A 17,933-nucleotide genomic window follows, 5' to 3' on the forward strand; every position below is an offset into this window, starting at 1 on the left:
ACAAGTTAATCACCTCTGACAAATGAATTGTACTTTCCAAGTGCTTAGTACAGTGTTCTGCACACTGTAAGTGCTCAATAAATATGATTGAATGAATGAATAGGTTGTAGGATTTGAAGGGTTAATCATCATCATCATCAATCGTATTTATGATTAAATTAACCACCACTTAATTAATTAATTAACTAATTAACTTAATTAACTAATTAACTTAATTAACTTATGGGTAAGTTAATGACTTACACCCATTCCCAGTTTTCCATTCATAACTGACGTGAAGGAATGATCCTAACTTTTACAGGGCTTTACACTTTTGCCAAACTGAGGCACCCTCCCAGGACAATTTAATAATAAAAATAAGTATATTTTAAAATCTGACTATATTCCAAGAACTGTCCTAAGTGCTGGGGTAGATCCAAGATAATCAGGTTGGACACAGCCTATCTCACAGCCTATCCCTATTTTCCAGATGAGAAAACCGAGGAACAGAAAAGTTCAGTGACTTGCCCAAGGTCACAGAGCAGGCAAGTGGCAGAGTTGGGATTAGAACCCAGATCCCCAGACTCCCAGGACTGTGATCTTTTCACTAGTCCAAGCTGCTTTACTGTGTTGTCTGCTGTACCTATTAATAGCTGCGCATTTGAGAGTGTTAAAGTGCAGCCCCTCCCCTGGGAGCTATTTTTAAAACAACTAAAGCCCATCTGATGCCCACTTGATGCAGGACTCTGTTTTGAGTCTGGAGTAAAGAGACTGAAATCCAGCCGACTGTAAATATATTGTGGTGACAGGTGAGGAAATCTTTCCTTTGATCCGGGGATGCTAATATCCAATGCTTTGGGAGCAAAGAGAGCCAAGTATTTCATTAAAATGGCATTTCTATGGGTCTTAAAGGTGATGAAATACTGATCGTGCAAGCTTGCTCCTGACGTGGAGCAGCTGTCTCTGCTAGGCAGAATCAAGGATCTTTTAGGAGCGCCAATGGCACACGTAGCTCTCTTGTTGTTCAGCCGGGAGAGTTTGTTTTGGAGATTTCTAATGGCTTTGCTTGTACTTCACCCCCTCCTCTCAGGAGTATGTAAACTGTTATTGTGAACTTCTATATCAAGTTACTCTGATACAGCGCAGGTGGGTTGGGGGTGGAGGGGAGAGGAGCATTGTGGTGAATAGAATTTAGCTCTAGCCATAGCTTATCTGGACCACTTGGTCTCTCAAGCTTAAAGGTCTACTGATGACTACAGTTCCTCCAGCCTCTGTAATGGATTCATTCACTGGGAGTATTCTAAGAATAACAGTAATATTATTATTATTATTATTATTATTATTATTATTATCATTATAACAATAATAATGATATTTGTTAAGCATTTACTATGGGCTGAGCACTGTGATAAGTGTGGGAGACACAGGATAATTGGCTCAGTTGTAGTCCCTCTTCCACTTGGTGCTCAGTCTAAGAATTGAGCACGATGGATACACATTTCCCATTGGCCCAGAGACGATCTTGCCGTATCTCATCTGCTTATGGCATTGGACAGCTCATCTTTTGGCTTTTCAAAACCAAAGGGAAAATATTGAATTTTGTTATTCTTATGGGTTTCTAGCATAATCACTGCTCCCAGCAATTTGAGAGCTGAAAGGGATATTGAGAGGTCAACTGGTCCAGACACTTGTCTCTACACGGGAGAGTGCCTAAACCATCCAGGATGGAGGGTTGTCTGTTTTTTGAAAAAGGCATCCAGGGATGAACACTTGAGTATCTTTCTTGGAAATCAGTTCCAGCATTTCATCTCTTTAACTTGCAAAGAGGTTCTCATTATAACGATAACCTTTTGCCATTCCTTTCAGAGCAATGATGAGCATTACTTGGATTGATGAGCAGAAAAGACCTCTGCCACTCTGAGAGGTGATGCAGTTATCCCTGAGGCAAGACTCCCCTGGAAAAAAATAATCAGTCAATCCATCAGTGGTACGTATATATGTATTTATTTATTTATCTTAGTTGTTTTGCACTTACTATGTATCAACCACTGCTCTAAGTACTGGAAGAGGTTCAAGTTAATTAGATCTAACACAATCCCTGTCCTGTATGGGGCTCACAGTCTAAGTAGGAGGGAGAACAGGCATCCCCATTTTACAGTTGAGGAAATTGAGACACAGAGAAGTTAAGTGATTTGACCAAGGTCACACGGCAAGCAATTGGCAAATCTGGAATTAGAACCCAGGTCCTTCTGATTCCCAGGCCGGTGGTCTCTCCACTAGGCCAGCTGCTTCTCCCTTTATTGGGTGTTTATTGTGCTCAGGGAACTGTACTAAGCACTTGGGAGAGCACAGTTCAATCAAGTTGGTAGACACACTCTCTGTCAACAAGGAGCTTACAATCTTCGAAGAAGAGAGATATTAAAATAATTATAGATGGGGGAAATAATAGACTGTAAGGATATATACATAAGTGCTGTGCTGTTGGGATGAGTTTCTAATTGCTTAAAGGTTACACAGCCAGGTGCATAAGTTACTTCAAGGGGAAGCCAGATAGGGCAGATGAGGGCTTAGTCGGGGAAGTCTTCTTGGAGGAGATGTGATTTTAGGAGAATTTTGAAGGTGGGATGAGTGTCAGATATGAAGGGGGAGGGAGCTCCAGGCCAGACAGAGGACATGGGCAGAGGGTTGACACTGGGATACGTAAGATCAAGGTACAGTGAGTATGTTGGCAGATTGGGTTACAGATCAGCAAGATAAAGTGGAGGGAGAGAGCTGATTGACTGCCATCAAACTGATGGGAAAGAGTTTCCATTTGTTGTTTTACCCTTCAAACACTTGGTATTTACCCTACCCTTAGCCCCACAACACTTATGCACATATCCATAATTTATTTATATTAATGTCTTTGCCTCTAGACTGTAAATTCCTTGTGGGCAGGGAATGTTTCCACCAATTCTGTTGTACTGTACTCACCCAAGTGTGAGTACCCTGGGTGTAAGTATACCCTGGGTGTGAGTACCCAAGTGTGAGTATAGTACCCTGCGCATAGTAAGAACTCAATAAATATCATCAATTGACTGATGGAATGATTAGCTCTTCCAATCAGGAATGGCAGTGTCCAGAGTAAGGAGGAGCCCGAGGACTGTTTCTTCCAGCAATGTAAAACTGCAACCCTTCTGAGGGCAGGGGCCCATGGAGTAGCCCCTTAGTCCACGGAGTAGCTTCTCGATAAATCCCACTGATTGTCTTTGGTTGCTTTTTTCTTTCTGTTGTAGTTTATTCCTTTCGCTGAATCTACTCCACTGACTTTCTTCTTTCTTTCCCTGTGGATCCTCTGTCAGTTCCTCCCTTTTACACTCTGAGTTCCCCTTGGGATGGAAACTGTGCCGGAATTAGCATCCTACCCTTTTCCCCAGAACACAGCACAATATCCTCCACACAGAGAGCTCTCATCAAATGCCAGAAATAATAACAATAAAAATAATAATTTGGAATCTATTAGGAACTTCTGCCATGACGCGATCCTTTAGTCATTCTCATTTACTTGACACTCTGTTGGCTCCTTCTGTATCTTGATGTACAGAATGTACAGAATATACAGAATGTATGGTTTCCTTGATGTACCGGGCTGTACTGCCTTTTCTTCTCCCTATTTCCCTGCCAACAATCTCTCTGTCCCCTCCTGATGTGGCCCACCATTTCCCAAATGCTGTCCCATCTCAGCCCAATTATTTCAGGTTCAAGGTCACTGGTGACCCATGCAAGGATCTTCATTCCTCTGTTTAATTTCCATGATCCTTGCCCTTGTGTACGAGTTTCAGCTAATCCTGAGTGGCCCCTTTTGTTCAGATCAAACTGCTCTGTACGAGCAGTCACAGATTCATTGCAGTAAATGAGGCATCCTTTTTCCAAGTGACATGATATTTGCAAGCTTCCACCAGGGCTAGGGAGACCTTATTGGTGGTGGTTGGGGGTGGGGATTGGTGGGGTTTCAAGCTGGCATCTATCAATGCTGCACTGCTGCTTTTAATCCAAGAAAATATTTGGATACATTAGGAAATATAGCCAGCATGCAACTCTGCAGATTTCTTTCTTTTATCCAAGGGAAAAAAAGTTCTTTGTGCATATGTGCAAGTGAGTGTGCATGTGTAGAATGATGCTCTTGTTTAGGGAAAAGAGATTTTCACTTAAGACTTACCCTAAAAACTAATCTTTCTATTTACACACTCCTAAACTGTTTGAAATTCTTAGCTAGAGAAAACTCTGCCTCTGAGTACAGGCACCTGGGAAAAGCCCGGCCATCACTCTGTAGAAATCAGACTTTTGGTCTCACAAGGGGATGGAGACAAAGTGACCATTGGAGACTGTGTAATCCCCCCAAGCTCCCTGCCAAAGTCTCTTTGTGTTGTTCAACAGCTTTCGAAATGTGGCTGTTAAAAATTAAATTGGAAATATTTATTTTCCTGTGTGAAAGTATACAAGCTGAGCCTGCTCTTTACTTTGGCATTGGAGTGCAAATATGGGATGCCATATTGCATTCGTAAACCAATCCAAAACAATTTCCATAGCTCTAATTGGCTAGGAGATTTGAGTCAAACTGGATTTCACATTCCAAATCGACTTTTTCTGCCTCCAGCAGAGCCCAAGGTGTCAAGCCTCCCTTAAAAAAAGAAAGCTTATTTATGAAGTGTGTGGTTTTTTTCCGATGGGAAAACCAAAACAAATGCATGTTTATTGGAAGCATAACATGGTAAACTGGGAGATATTATGAGGGTTCAGATCAGGATTTGTTATCTTTAATGTACCATTTTAGCATTTGGCCAGTTTCTGTCTATAAAAGATGTACACGTTTCAGTGAAAAGAGGGTTAGAGTGAATAGAGTTTATTATTCAGTGTCTAGCTCAGTTTGTTTGATTTGAACCATAATCAACAGGACGAGTGCATACTTGACATTTCTTCTGTGAACTAAAGTGGCTAAAGTCCTGCCAGGCGGGTTCAGTTTGAGAAGCTCATAAAAATCTGTTCAGTGTGTTCACAAGCAACAATAGTAACATTTAATAAGTGTACAAAGCATGTAACCACTTTTGGTGACATAATTCCAGGCTTCATGTTCCTTTTATTTGTTCCTCATTTGGAAAGGAAAGAACCTGGTGTGATGCACAGAACCTGAAAATGTACATTTGGGTCAGACACTAGACAGCTGAACGAATTCTAGCTCTTCCAAAGACCAGATAATTGACATTTCCAATTGTCAACTCTCCAGCCCGCCCACCCACCCACCCCAAATGCTGCACCTATTCTGTGGAAAGAGGGCATTTTCAAGGGCCAGTTTCAAGCATTTCATAGCAATTGAAAGTGAATAAATCAGACCGTTGGGCGCCATTTCCATCTCAAGAGCTGGTGAACTGAAGCTATGGAAGATGGAATGTCCGGCCTGGGTACTTCAAACCCACCAGAGGCATTGCCTTGCAATGCCCACCCAATTACTCACTCTGACCCAACAGGACTTAAATCCTCTTTAGAATGGAAAGAAATCAAAGCAGAAAAAAATGAAAGTGGCTGTGCCGCTCTTAGAAGGGTTAAAGTTGTACTTTACAAATTCTAAATTAAGTAACCTACCTTGTGTGACTGATTAAAACTTTTGCTGCCAAGTCATTAATTGGAAGTCCAGAAAAAAAGTGTCCAACTGCAGCAACGGACTATTTTTAGCCAGATTTTCCATATACATGGACTCTGCATTTTACTATTTAAAGGACTGAAGTTAGAGCTAAATTAAATAGCAGTAATCATTTTATTGCTTTGGGAGACTTGCATCATCTCATGGAAATTCATTCTGTTGGAAAGCAAATCCTTTCCAAAAGCATCAGGAAAGGCAGTAGAGTTAAACAAAACTGCTTATGAGGAAAATGGACTGGGTTACCTGATTTTTCAATCCGTGGAGAGGCAGAATGATAATGGAAGTGTGGAAAAGCCCTCAGAGGTCTGAAAACATTTTATGCAGAGCAATCAAGTACAGTTAATAGAAATAGGCATAAACAAAGTGTCCTCTTCAGAAAATGCTATTTTCAAAACTTGAACCAACTTGATAAAAGTTACCAGGAGCTCTGCAAAACTGCAGCTCACATTTCAATCTTCTATTTCTGACACGTTGTGATCACCCGCGGCATTCAAGCAAGCAACTTAATTCTGCAAATCAGGGGTTCCAAAAAAGAGGCCTCTGTTCTCTCTCGTAGTAGCATTTACTGCTGCTTTTTCTTGGCTGCCTTTCTTGGAAGTTGTAAGGATTTAACCCTCGTCAGAGGGACTCATAATCTAAGGACAAAGCATAGAGCGGTCAGTCATTGACTGGATAAAAGAAACTCAGTCCAAATGTGCGCCTTTGAAAAGAGTCTAGAAATCCTGGAAATGTGCACAAACCGAGCATGCTGTCTGTTTTGAGATCTTTCATTCATTCATTCATTCAATCATATTTATTGAGCGCTTACTGTATGTAGAGCACTGTAATAAGTGCTTGGAAAGTACAATTCGGCAACAGATAGAGACAATCCCTACCAAACAATGGGTTCAGAGTCAAGAAGGGGGAAGACAAACAATAAAACAAAACAAGTAGAGAGGCATCAATAGCATCAAAATAGAGTGATAGATCTATAGGCATCATTAATAAATTAAATAGAATAATAAATATGTATAAATATGCACAAGTGCTGTGGGGCAGGGAGGGAAGTAGAGCAGAGGGAGGGAGTAGGGGTGAAGGGGAGGGGAAGAGGAGCAGAGGAAAAGGGGGGGCTCAGTCTGGGAAGGCCTCCTGGAGGAGGTGAGCTTTCAGTAGATCTTCTCTTTGGACCAGCCCTAGATAAATAAGGCATCAAGCAATCTCAGGCTTTATACTTTAGATTATGGAGAAATTTTGCAAATCATTGAGTACAGATGGTGTGCATGTAATTTATAGTAAAATCCCATGGGAATATGCTACTTCTAAAGGTACTTTATTCAGATTTCCTTTCAATCTCCTCATTTGCTGCTCTCATTGTGTTTATCATCACCTTTGTCTTCCTCTGTTGTTTTGTCTTTAGATACCCCATTCAATCTTTCCTCCTACAACAAAGCCAAGGCCCCATTCTTTCTTTTAGATTGAGAATCCTCTGAGGGCCAAGGACCATGTCTAATTGGCCCCCCACTTATTTTTCCCCAGCACTTAGTGCAGTGTCTTGCCCAGTGGATGTTCAATAAATATAATTGAATGACTGGACTCATTTTTAGAAACTACTTCTTGAGGTCAGAGACTGTCATTCAGTAATACCCTCCCAAGTGCTTATTGGCGTGCTCTGCCCACAGGCACTCGATAAATCCCATTTTTGATGATTCATTTTAAACCCCAGAACTTGGGCCAGTCAGGAGCAGCAAACAAGTTGTCCAAATCTGCCCAGAAGCTACAAAGAAAGAGACCAAAAGACATCAAAACGTCTGGGCTGGGGGTTGACATGTGGATGAGATAACTGCTTCAGTGCAAACTGGTGAAGTTTGGGAAAAGCTGATACATGGAATGGAGCCTGGCTTCCGAAAAATCTATGAACAGGGAAAGAAGCCTTAAAGTACAATGGATTCCTTAGACTATTGTGAGGTCTGTCAGAGATCTAGAATATCTCTTTTTAAAAACATCAAATTGAGGGCTAAGAATCTCAACCCTAACTACTTTCATTTACCCTGAGACATTTTGGGCACCAGGAAGACACCATGAGCAAAATAAAAGATGTTAGGTCATTACCTGTGAGGGCACTATGTATTATTAATTAATTAATTAATTAATTAATTAATAATTAAATTGAAATTAATTATTGGAAATTACTAAGCACCATAGGCAACACTAAATCAGACAAAGTTTTTGCATTTGTCTCCAGTCAGCAGACAGACCTGTTTTAAATATGATGGAAAGAAAACACTTAAGGTTGGGCAGGCATGGCCCAGTGGAAGGAAGCTGGGAGTCAGAGGCCTGAGTTCTAATCCTAGCTCCATCAATGACTTGCTGTGTGACCTCGGGCAAGTCACTTAATTTACCTGGGCCTCAGTTTCTTTAACTGTAAAATGGGGCTCTCTCCCATCTGTTCTCCCTGCTACACAGACCGTGAGCCCACCTGGGACAAGTTCTGTGTCCAAATTGATTAAATTGTATTTATTCCAGCAATTAGAACAGTTCTTGACAATAGTAAATGATTAACAAATGCCATATATATATATATATATGTACATTTATATGTGCACATATATGTGTGTGTGTATATATGTATGTACATCACTGTTTGCCACGTTGAGATATATGCATATATATGCATATGTATATGTATATATCTCAATGTGGCAAACAGTCAGTGATGTAGAATCTCAGAGATTAAACTTGTCTCCAGAGAACATGGCGCAATAGATAGGGCACAGGCTTGTGAGTCAGAAGGTCATGGATTCTAATCCCAGCTCCACCACATGTCTGCTCTATGACCCTGGGCAAGTCACTTCTCTGGGCCAGTTACCTCATCTCTAAAATAGGGGTTGAGATTGTGAGCCCCATGTGGGACAGGGACTGTGTCCAACCTGATTTGCTTGTATCCACCCCAGAGCTTAGTACAATGTTTGGCAAACAGTACGTGCTTAACAAATGCCACAATTATTATTATTATTATTCAAGAAAGAATTTGGAGAGAAACAGTCTCCTTGTAGGTTCATTGAGAGATAATGGCGGTATGGAAGAAGGCTCAGAAGTAAGAGTGGGAAAAGGAAATGACAGGATAATTTATCTAATAAAAGATGAATAGCATAAGTCTCATCTATTTTTACACTTAAATCTCTCTTTCTGCCACTGATTCTTTTATGCCGCTCACCCTTTCTTGTTTCGGCATGGGCAGGGAACGTGCCTACCAACTCTGTTATATTGTATTTTCCCATGTGCTTAATCCAGTGCTCTGCAAACAGTAAAGGATCAATAAATATGATTGACTGATTGATTGATTGAAATGCAGTCAATGCTTCTGTGCCATACTCTTTGAGCATGTTTCATCCTTCTCTGACAAAAGTTTTCACCATTAGATCTACACGTCAATTTCTTGGTCTTCTCCGCAGTTGTAGTCAGGCTGGTCAGTCATTCAATCATATTTATTGAACATTACAGTGTGCTAAGCACTGTACTAAGTGCTGGGGTAAATACAGTGTAACAAAATAACAGACACATTATCTGCCCACAAAGAACTTGTCATCTGTAAAATGAGGGTAGAGATTAAGACTGTGAGCCCCATATGGGACAGGAAACGCGTTCAACTTGATTTGCTTGTATCCACCCCAGAGCTTAGTACAGTGTCTGACACATAGTAAGTGCTTAACAAATGCCATCATCATTAAAAGCTTACAGTTTAGAGGGGAAGACAAGTATTAATGTAAATGAATAAAATTACAGATGTGTACATAAGCCCCATCTATGGGGCAGGGTAGAGGGATGAATAAATAGGAGAAGCAGCATGGCTTAGTGGAAAGAGCTTGGGAGGCAGAGGTCATGGGTTCTAATCCCAACTCTGCCGTTGGGCAAGTCACTTAACTTCTCTGTGCCTCAGTTACCTCATCTATAAAATGGGGATTTAGACTGTGAGCCCTACGTGGGACAACCTGGTAACCTTGTATCTACCCCAGCACTTAGAACAGTGCTTGGCACATAGTAAGCACTTAATAAATACCATTATGCTTATTATTGTTAATAATATTATTAAAGGGAGTAAGTCAGGGTGACACAGAAGTGGAATAAAAGGAAAAGAGGGATTATTCAGGGAAGGCCTCTTGGAGGAGACGTGCCCTTAATAAAACTTGGAAAGGGGGAGAGTAATTGTCTGTTATATATGAGGAGGGAGGGTTTCCAGGCCAGAGCCAGGATGTGGGTGAGAGGTCAGTGGCATTATAGCTGAGATTGAGGTACAGTGAGAAGTTTAGCATTAGAGGAGTGAAGTGTGCGGGATGGGGTGTGGTAGGAGAGTAGCTAGGTGAGGTAGGTGGGGGCAAGGTGATTAAGTGCTTTAAAGCTGATGGTGAGGAGTATATATGTTGGTACATATTTATTACTCTATTTATTTTACTTGTACATATCTATTCTATTTATTTTATTTTGTTAGTATGCTTGGTTTTGCTCTCTGTCTCTCCCTTTTAGACTGTGAGCCCACTGTTGGGTAGGGACTGTCTCTATATGTTGCCAACTTGTACTTCCCAAGCGCTTAGTACAGTGCTCTGCACACAGTAAGTGCTCAATAAATACGATTGATGATGATGATGATGATGTGGAGGTGGATGGGCAACCACTGGAAGTTCTTGAGAAGTGGGAAAACATGGCTTGAGTCAAGGGTCAAGTATGGACTGAGGAGGACAGGAAGCCTGGAGATCAGCAAGGAGGCTGATACACTAATCAAAATGGGATAGGATAAGTGATTGGATTGACATGTAGCAGTTTGGATGGAGGGGAAAGGCAAATTTTAGTGATGTTGTGAAGGTCAAACAGACAGTATTCAGTGATAGATTGAATATGTGGGTTGAATCAGAGAGAGGAATCAAGGAAAATGCCAAAGTTACGGACTTGTGAGACAGGAAGGATGGTGATGCTGTCTACAGTGATGGGAAAGTCAGGGGAAGGACAGGGTTTGGGTGGGAAGATAAAGAGTCCTGTTTTAGACAACTGAAGTTTGAGGTGGCAGCCGGACATCCCAGAAGAGATGTCTTGAAGGCAGGAGTACATATGAGACCGAAGTAGGAGATCACTGCAAGGCTGGTGGTAGTTCACTGCCACGGACCTACCAGGCTGACAGGAAGCAATCAGAAGAGGGGTTGAACAAAGATTTCAGGAAAATCGAGAAACTAAGAAGCAGTTGCTATGATGGAGAGAGGCCTGCCAATAGCAAATGTACCAGAGCACAGAGGATCTATTTTACATGCTCCAGGTGTGGGACAGAGATTGTCTGTTGCACTTTGGTCTTTTCAATCATACCTGCAACATGGGTAGAATCTCTGACCAGAAATGTCATCTTCAAAAGCAAGGACCCTTATAAATCAACTCAGCAAAAGAGAAAACAATATTACTGCACCTGGAAAAGTGCTAATAGAGACACCCAAACCAGATCTATTATGGACAGGAAAAGAGTAATTTCTGATGTTTTAACAATAATAATAATAAAATGTAAAATTGAGGCTAAACGACATCACTGCACAAATGAAAAGACCCAATTAAAGTTGATAGTAAGAAGAAAGAAGACCAAATTAAAAGAACTCAATTCCACCTGGAATTGGAGATCAGTAAAGTGTTTTCGATCCCTGAAACTCTGATTTAAATTTGGTAATATGATTATAGCAGCAAAATTGCCAGGGCAGAAACTTTGTAGGGTGCCTTAAAATAATGTCATTCAGGGAGCTTTCTATTTCTGTGATTAATTCTGTCTGGTATCCGGTATCACTTGAGAGTGCAAACCACACAAAGGAGAAATGTCAAGCTGAAACATGCCCTGTGCCAAATACGCCCATTTAATGTCTTTTACCCAATTTAATGCTTCAGATTATTTTATTCTTTTTGAAGCACATGGGCAAAAGGGCTTTGTCAAGCATTTCTTATGTCTCAAGAGATTTCCCACCTGTTTTTTAAAATCACCCCCCTCTACCTCAAACCCAGGCCCTCACATGTTCTCAAGGGATTCCTTGCTCTCACACTGCTTGCCTCTGTCACTGTCATTTTTAACCACTCCACTTCCTGATTGATTGGCCCTTTACCTTCAAACATGTCAAGTCTCCCCAATACAACAAAATCTTCTCTGGATCATAGTTAACATTCCAACAAACTCCCCACCTCTCTTTATCCAATGGAGGGGATGGTCTAAAGGGTGGAATGCAGCTGAGAAGTTGTGAAAGATTAAGATGGAGAAGAGACTATTTGGATTTGGCAAATAGGGTGTCACCAATGACTTTAGAGAGGGCAGTTTCTGCGGAGAGAAGGGGATGGAGGCCAGATTGCTGGAATTCAAGGAGAGAATTGAAAACAGAGGAAATGGAGGCTGTGAGTGTATACAACTTCCTAAAAGAGCTAGGAAAAGAATGATAGGAGAGAGGAGGATAACTGGAGGGAGCTGTGAGGTCAAGGGAGGATATTTTTAGGATAGGGGATACATGGGTGTGTTCGAAACAGTGGGGAAGGAGCCCTTGGAGAATGAACAGTTGAAGACAGTGGACATGGAGAGAATAAAGGAGAGGGCAAGTATTTTGATAAGGAGTGAAGGGATGAGGTTGGAGGGAGTAAGCTTTGAAAGGAGGTGGGAGATCTCTTGAGATGCTGCTGGGAAGGATGGGAAACCAATCAATCTATCAATCAATCAATCATATTTATTGAGCACTTACTGGGTACAGAGCACTGTACTAAGTGCTTGGGAGACTACAATAGACTTGGTAGATGTGATTTCTATCCTCAAACAGTTCTTCTACTCTAGCTAGAATTCCATTTGTTTCAGGTGTCTTCCTGGTGATCTGATTTTAGGATGGTTTTGAAGATGGGGACAGTGGTAGCCTGTCATGTATGAATGGTGAAGGAGTTCCAGGAAGGAGGAAGAAGATGATCCACAGAAAGAGAGAAGTAATTGAGGTGCACTAGCCAGTTTGCTGTTATCCTTCTTCTCTATGGCGAATAAACTCATGAGGGAGCAAGAGGATCTCTGTTTGACTAACCTGTAAGATATTCCTTGAGGTAAAATGATCATATGGGTGCATTTTGATGATAATGGCTTGGCATATCTATCCACTTAGTGCTGCAACAGAAAATAGCTAGAAGCATTTTCCTCCTCCCACTGTGGAATGTCCAGTTAGGTTTCCATAGGAGGGTATTCTTCTGTCTGAGAAATTTGATATGGATCTTCTCTGGAAAGCCATGGCTTCCCTCTTCTCAAGTGTGAAGCAAACTCATTGTAGGCAGGGAAAATGTCTTTTATTGCTGTATTGTACTCTCCCAAGCACTTAATACAGTGTTCTGTGCACAGTAAGTGCTCAATAAATACAGTTGAATGACTGAATAAAATCAGTTGTTATTCTAATTGATATCAGGATTAATTACTACTTATTCAATCCCACAGAACAGCTTTTGGAATCTAAAGCCCATTTTTTCCTAATTTCTTTTGGGTTCTCAGTGAAGAGAAATAGCTTTTCAAACATCTTTATCATATTTTAAATGGAAACATTTTAAAAACATTTAACCTTCCTCAATTAAGCCCTCTTTTCTTAACTCCCCCTTCCTTGTGTGCCGTTTATGCACTTGGGTCTGTGCACACTTTGGGCATTTAATATTCACCTCACCCTCAGTCCCTCAGCACTTACGGACATATTTATAAATTATAAATTATAAATTATTTAGTTATAGTAACATCTGCTTCTCCTCTAGACTGTAAGCTCATTGTGAGCTGGGAACTTGCCTACCAAATTCTGTTGTTTTGTACTCTCCCAAATGCTTAGTACACTGTTAATAATATTAATAATAATAACAGTATTTTTAAGCATTTACTTTGTGCCAAGCACTGTTCTAAGCACTCTGCAAATAATATGCTCTCAACAAATATAATTGATTGATTGATTACTTCATTGTGTTTAAACAATGTCTATCTGTTAATATATTTCATGTGTGAAAAATTTAAGATTCATTGCAATAAATGTAAGGGACTGGGTAAATCTTCCTAAACCAAAAATGAATTAGGTGAAGCTAGAAGTTGGTGACAATTTATTATATTTAACTTTCACGAGTTAGATCCACTGGGCTGCTAAAGAGTGAGTCAGTGGAAGTGGCCTTGGATGTCATAGTGATTTGGGTTGTTTTGTCTCCCATTTTAAATCTCTTATACCTAACTGATGTATCTTGATGCATATTCCAGCTGTCTTTCTTTTTTCCCTGGGAAACCTTAAAAGAAGAGAGTAGAAAAGAACCAAATATTTGGAGAAGTAGATCTTCTTCACTATCAATCACACTGAAGAGTGAAGATATACAAGATCTGTGAATTGTCAAACTGAACAGGTTATACAGAATGATAACTCTCCTGTGATCTGAAACAGCCTTGAAGATAAGAAATTGTTTTCTGGAAATCTCTGTAATTTCTGAATACCCTCTTTTGTAGAAGTTTACAGAGTTTGCTTTTGCTTTTTTTTTAAGGGAGAGCCAAAACTTGCTAATTAATTTCTTTCCAGGGTACACTATTTTGAGGGTACAGCGAACAGATTTCTTATGGAGTTAAAAGGCAGTTTTGCTTTAGTCCTGTTAATTTCAAAAACAGTATGAAAATTACACACATGCACACACACACATATACATTCACAAAACATGCATATTTCTATTTTCAAAAAATGAGGAGCCAGAGAAAAAGGACTTTAGTTCTTTACTTAGTTTAGGATATTACCAACTTTCCTGCATGATAAACATGTATGGAACTTCCTATAACATTTCTTGGGGTAAGGCTATCGTTGAAACCAAATAGAAAGATTCAGCCTCATTTCCCATTGTAAGCTTGTTATGGACAGGGAACGTGGCTGCTAATTCTGTTGTATTGGATTCTCCCAAGTGCTTAGTACAGTGCTCTGCACATAGTAACTGTTCAATAAATACCATTGATTGATTGATTGACTTAACCAGGATCCAATTAGTCATGAACGTGGAGCAGAATTTACTTCTATCATAGACTAGAGGCAGAAAATGGTGACCATTTGGGGGACAGCTATACTTCCAAAGGATCATTACCAATGCTTCACTGACAACATAGAAAAGTCAACCAACGGTAAATAAAGACGTTAATGTTATTCCTAGAACTTTTCATGTAGTTGGTAAATAGGGAATGTAATTGTTCTCCATGGAATTTGCAATGTTTGTTCAAGAGGATTCTTGGTTCATCTCAATTCTTGAATACGCAGACCATTAGAGTGTTCCTCCGACCCCTAATATGTCAATCAATCAATCAATAAATAAATTATTCAAACAATAAGATTTATTGAGCACTTATTACATACATAATACTGTATCATTTGGGAGACTATAATAAACTTAGTAGACATGATCTCTCTCCTCAAGGAGTTGAGGTACTCCAGTTAGAAGTCCATTTATTTCAGGTGTCTTAGTGGACTTTGTCACTTTGTCAAGAGTTAATGGCATTCTGACATTCTTTCTGGCTAGATTGAAAGTATAAAGTGAAATCCAGCATCCCCAGCCACTGGCTCATGATTGAGAAGTTCATCATAATCATCCATCCAATGAAAATTATTAGTTCTCTTTTATTTGCACAAACATCCTCAAAGCTTAATAATAATAATAATAATGGCATTTGTTAAGCACTTACTATGTGCAAAGCACTGTTCTAAGCACTGGGGGGTATACAAGGTGATCAGGTTGTCCCACGTGGGGCTCACAGTCTTAATCCCCATTTTACAGATAACGGAGGCTCAGAGACGCTAAGTGACTTGCCCAAGGTTACACAGTAGACATGTGGCGGAGCCAGGATTAGAACCCATGACCTCTGACTTCCAAGCCCAGGCTCTTTCCACTGAGCCATGCTGCTTCTCTAAGTTTTTAGTCCCCTGAGGGACAGGACTGTGTCTAATTCCCACCTGTGTATTCTTTCCCAGTGCTTAGCACAGTTAGCACAGAGTAAGTGCTTAATATTACTAAATCTTTGGTTTGTGGGTGCACTGGTTCCAGAGGGTTTAATGACATGGAAGAAACCACAGATGTCATTGTGAAGAACAGCAAGATTACTGAATCATCTTTGCCTTATCTTGCTGTCACTTTCTCTTCATTCTGAATTCATTCTCAATAAATACGATTGATGATTCTGCAAGTTCTTTGAGTCCCAGCTTTGGATGACAGATGATTTAGTTTATTTTACTTGGAATACATCACTTTGCCAAGGACTAAAAACCTTTTTGTTGTAGTGGTTTTTTTTTTCTCCCTCTTCCCCAAATATTCTCTTAGAGCAAATTTGATGCTTCCTAGTAAGGACAATACAGTACTTCTCTTTGGGTGCCATAGACTGAAAGTAAGACTGAAAGTCTGCAATTTTTGTTGGATAAGATTTTGTAGCTTCCCAAACTCTCTGTTTAAGTACCAGTTAGGGGAATCCCATTTGTTGCTGAGTTGTCCATTATTGGTTTTCTTTTTCTGGGATTGCATCTGTTCCAGGCATCATTATCAATCAATCAATCGTATTTATTGAGCGCTTATTGTGTGCAGAGCACTGTACTAAGCGCTTGGGAAGTACAAGTTGGCAACATATAGAGACAGTCCCTACCCAACAGTGGGCTCACAGTCTAGAAGGGGGAGACAGAGAACAAAACCAAACATATTAACAAAATAAAATAAATAGAATAGATATGTACAAGTGAAATAAATAAATAAATAAATAGAGTAATAAATATGTACAAACATATATACATATATACAGGTGCTGTGGGGAAAGGAAGAAGGTAAGACGGGGGGATGGAGAAGGGGACGAGGGGGAGAGAAAGGAAGGGGCTCAGTCTGGGAAGGCCTCCTGGAGGAGATGAGCTCTCAGTAGGGCCTTGAAGGGAGGAACCCAGTTTATGAGCCAGTTTAAATGACATAAATGAGGGAATGAGTCAGGAAGAGAAACACTTCAGGCGCAAATACTTATGAAATCAAACAAATAATAATAATAATAATAATGATGGCATTTGTTAAGTGCTTACTATGTGCAAAACACTGTTCTAAGCACTGGGGAGGTTATAAGGTGATCAGGATGTCCCACGTGGGGCTCACAGTCTTAATCCCCGTTTTACAGATGAGGGAACTGAGGCTCAGAGAAGTTGTGACTTGCCCGAGGTCACAAAGCAGACATGTGGCAGAGCCGGGATTAGAACCCATGACCTCTGGCTCCCAAGCATGCATTCTTTCCACTAAGCCACACTGCTTCTCTACAAATGCCATTGGGGGTTGCGTATTTTTTGGAAATAATGGAGAACTGGTGAAAACAAGCTTATATCTTGCATACTTGCACAGAAAGTGGATGCCACTGAATCAATCATATTTATTGAGCGTTTACTGAGTGTAGAGCCCTGCACTGTTTGGGAGAGTACAATATATGAAAGTTGGTAGACATGTTCCCTGCCCAAAATGAGCTCACTGAATATACTATTTCCCTGCTGAGGACTTCATTCCCAGAGTATGAATCCTTTCCAGTCACAGCATTGAAATTCTAAAGTTCTTTTGATTCTCAATGTGTCTGTGCTACAACATTCCTATTTACCAGTGTTTCTTTCTTGGTAGTTACACCAATAAACCAACAAACTTCCAAACCGAACTGTAGAATGGATGGAATTACTTGTAATCACAATCAGCTTAAAGGTGAAACAAAAAATAAGATGATGATACTGGATGGTTGCTCACTCAGAAGCAGGTCTCTATTTACTCTATTTTTATGATAGAATCTCCCTTCAGGAGCACCAGAAAGCTTTGGTCCTGAGACTTTAGGACCAAGAAACTGAAGAGAGGACTTGATTATAAGGCTAGTGACCAGAACAATTGCAAATGGAGGTAAGGAGATGTGTCACTATGGGTCAGAGACAACTTGACAGTGTAAGACAAGACCTGTGCTACCCTTTCACACTCTCTCAACAATGCCAATCATGTTCCCACTGGGAAATGGAGTGCAAGGAGCAAGTAGGTGGGCAGGGATCAAACAGTCAATCAAGGGTATTTATTGAGGGGTTATTGTGTGCGGAGCACTGTACTGTTAGGAGATTAGGAGGCAACAGAGTTGGTAGACTCTGACTACAAGGAGCAGCAAGACCTAGTGGAAAGAGCCCAGACATGGGAGCAAGGAGATGTGGGTTCTAATCCCAGCTCCGCCACTTGTCTGCTGTGTGACTTTGGGCAAGTCACTTAACTTCTCTACATCCAACTTGATTACCTTGTA

At 40.5% G+C, this 17,933-nt stretch overlaps 1 long non-coding RNA gene across 1 annotated transcript; it reads left to right on the top strand.

Moving 5' to 3' along the window:
- Positions 1 to 720: 720 nt before the first annotated feature.
- LOC119937973 lies at positions 721 to 17,545 on the top strand. The gene is made up of 3 exons (XR_005454308.1): positions 721 to 788; positions 1,846 to 1,966; positions 17,443 to 17,545. It is a non-coding gene; the product is annotated as an uncharacterized LOC119937973 (long non-coding RNA).
- The last annotated feature ends 388 nt before the right edge of the window (positions 17,546 to 17,933 follow it).

The sequence above is a fragment of the Tachyglossus aculeatus genome, chromosome 16, assembly GCF_015852505.1.
Source record: "Tachyglossus aculeatus isolate mTacAcu1 chromosome 16, mTacAcu1.pri, whole genome shotgun sequence".
Lineage (NCBI taxonomy): Eukaryota > Metazoa > Chordata > Mammalia > Monotremata > Tachyglossidae > Tachyglossus > Tachyglossus aculeatus.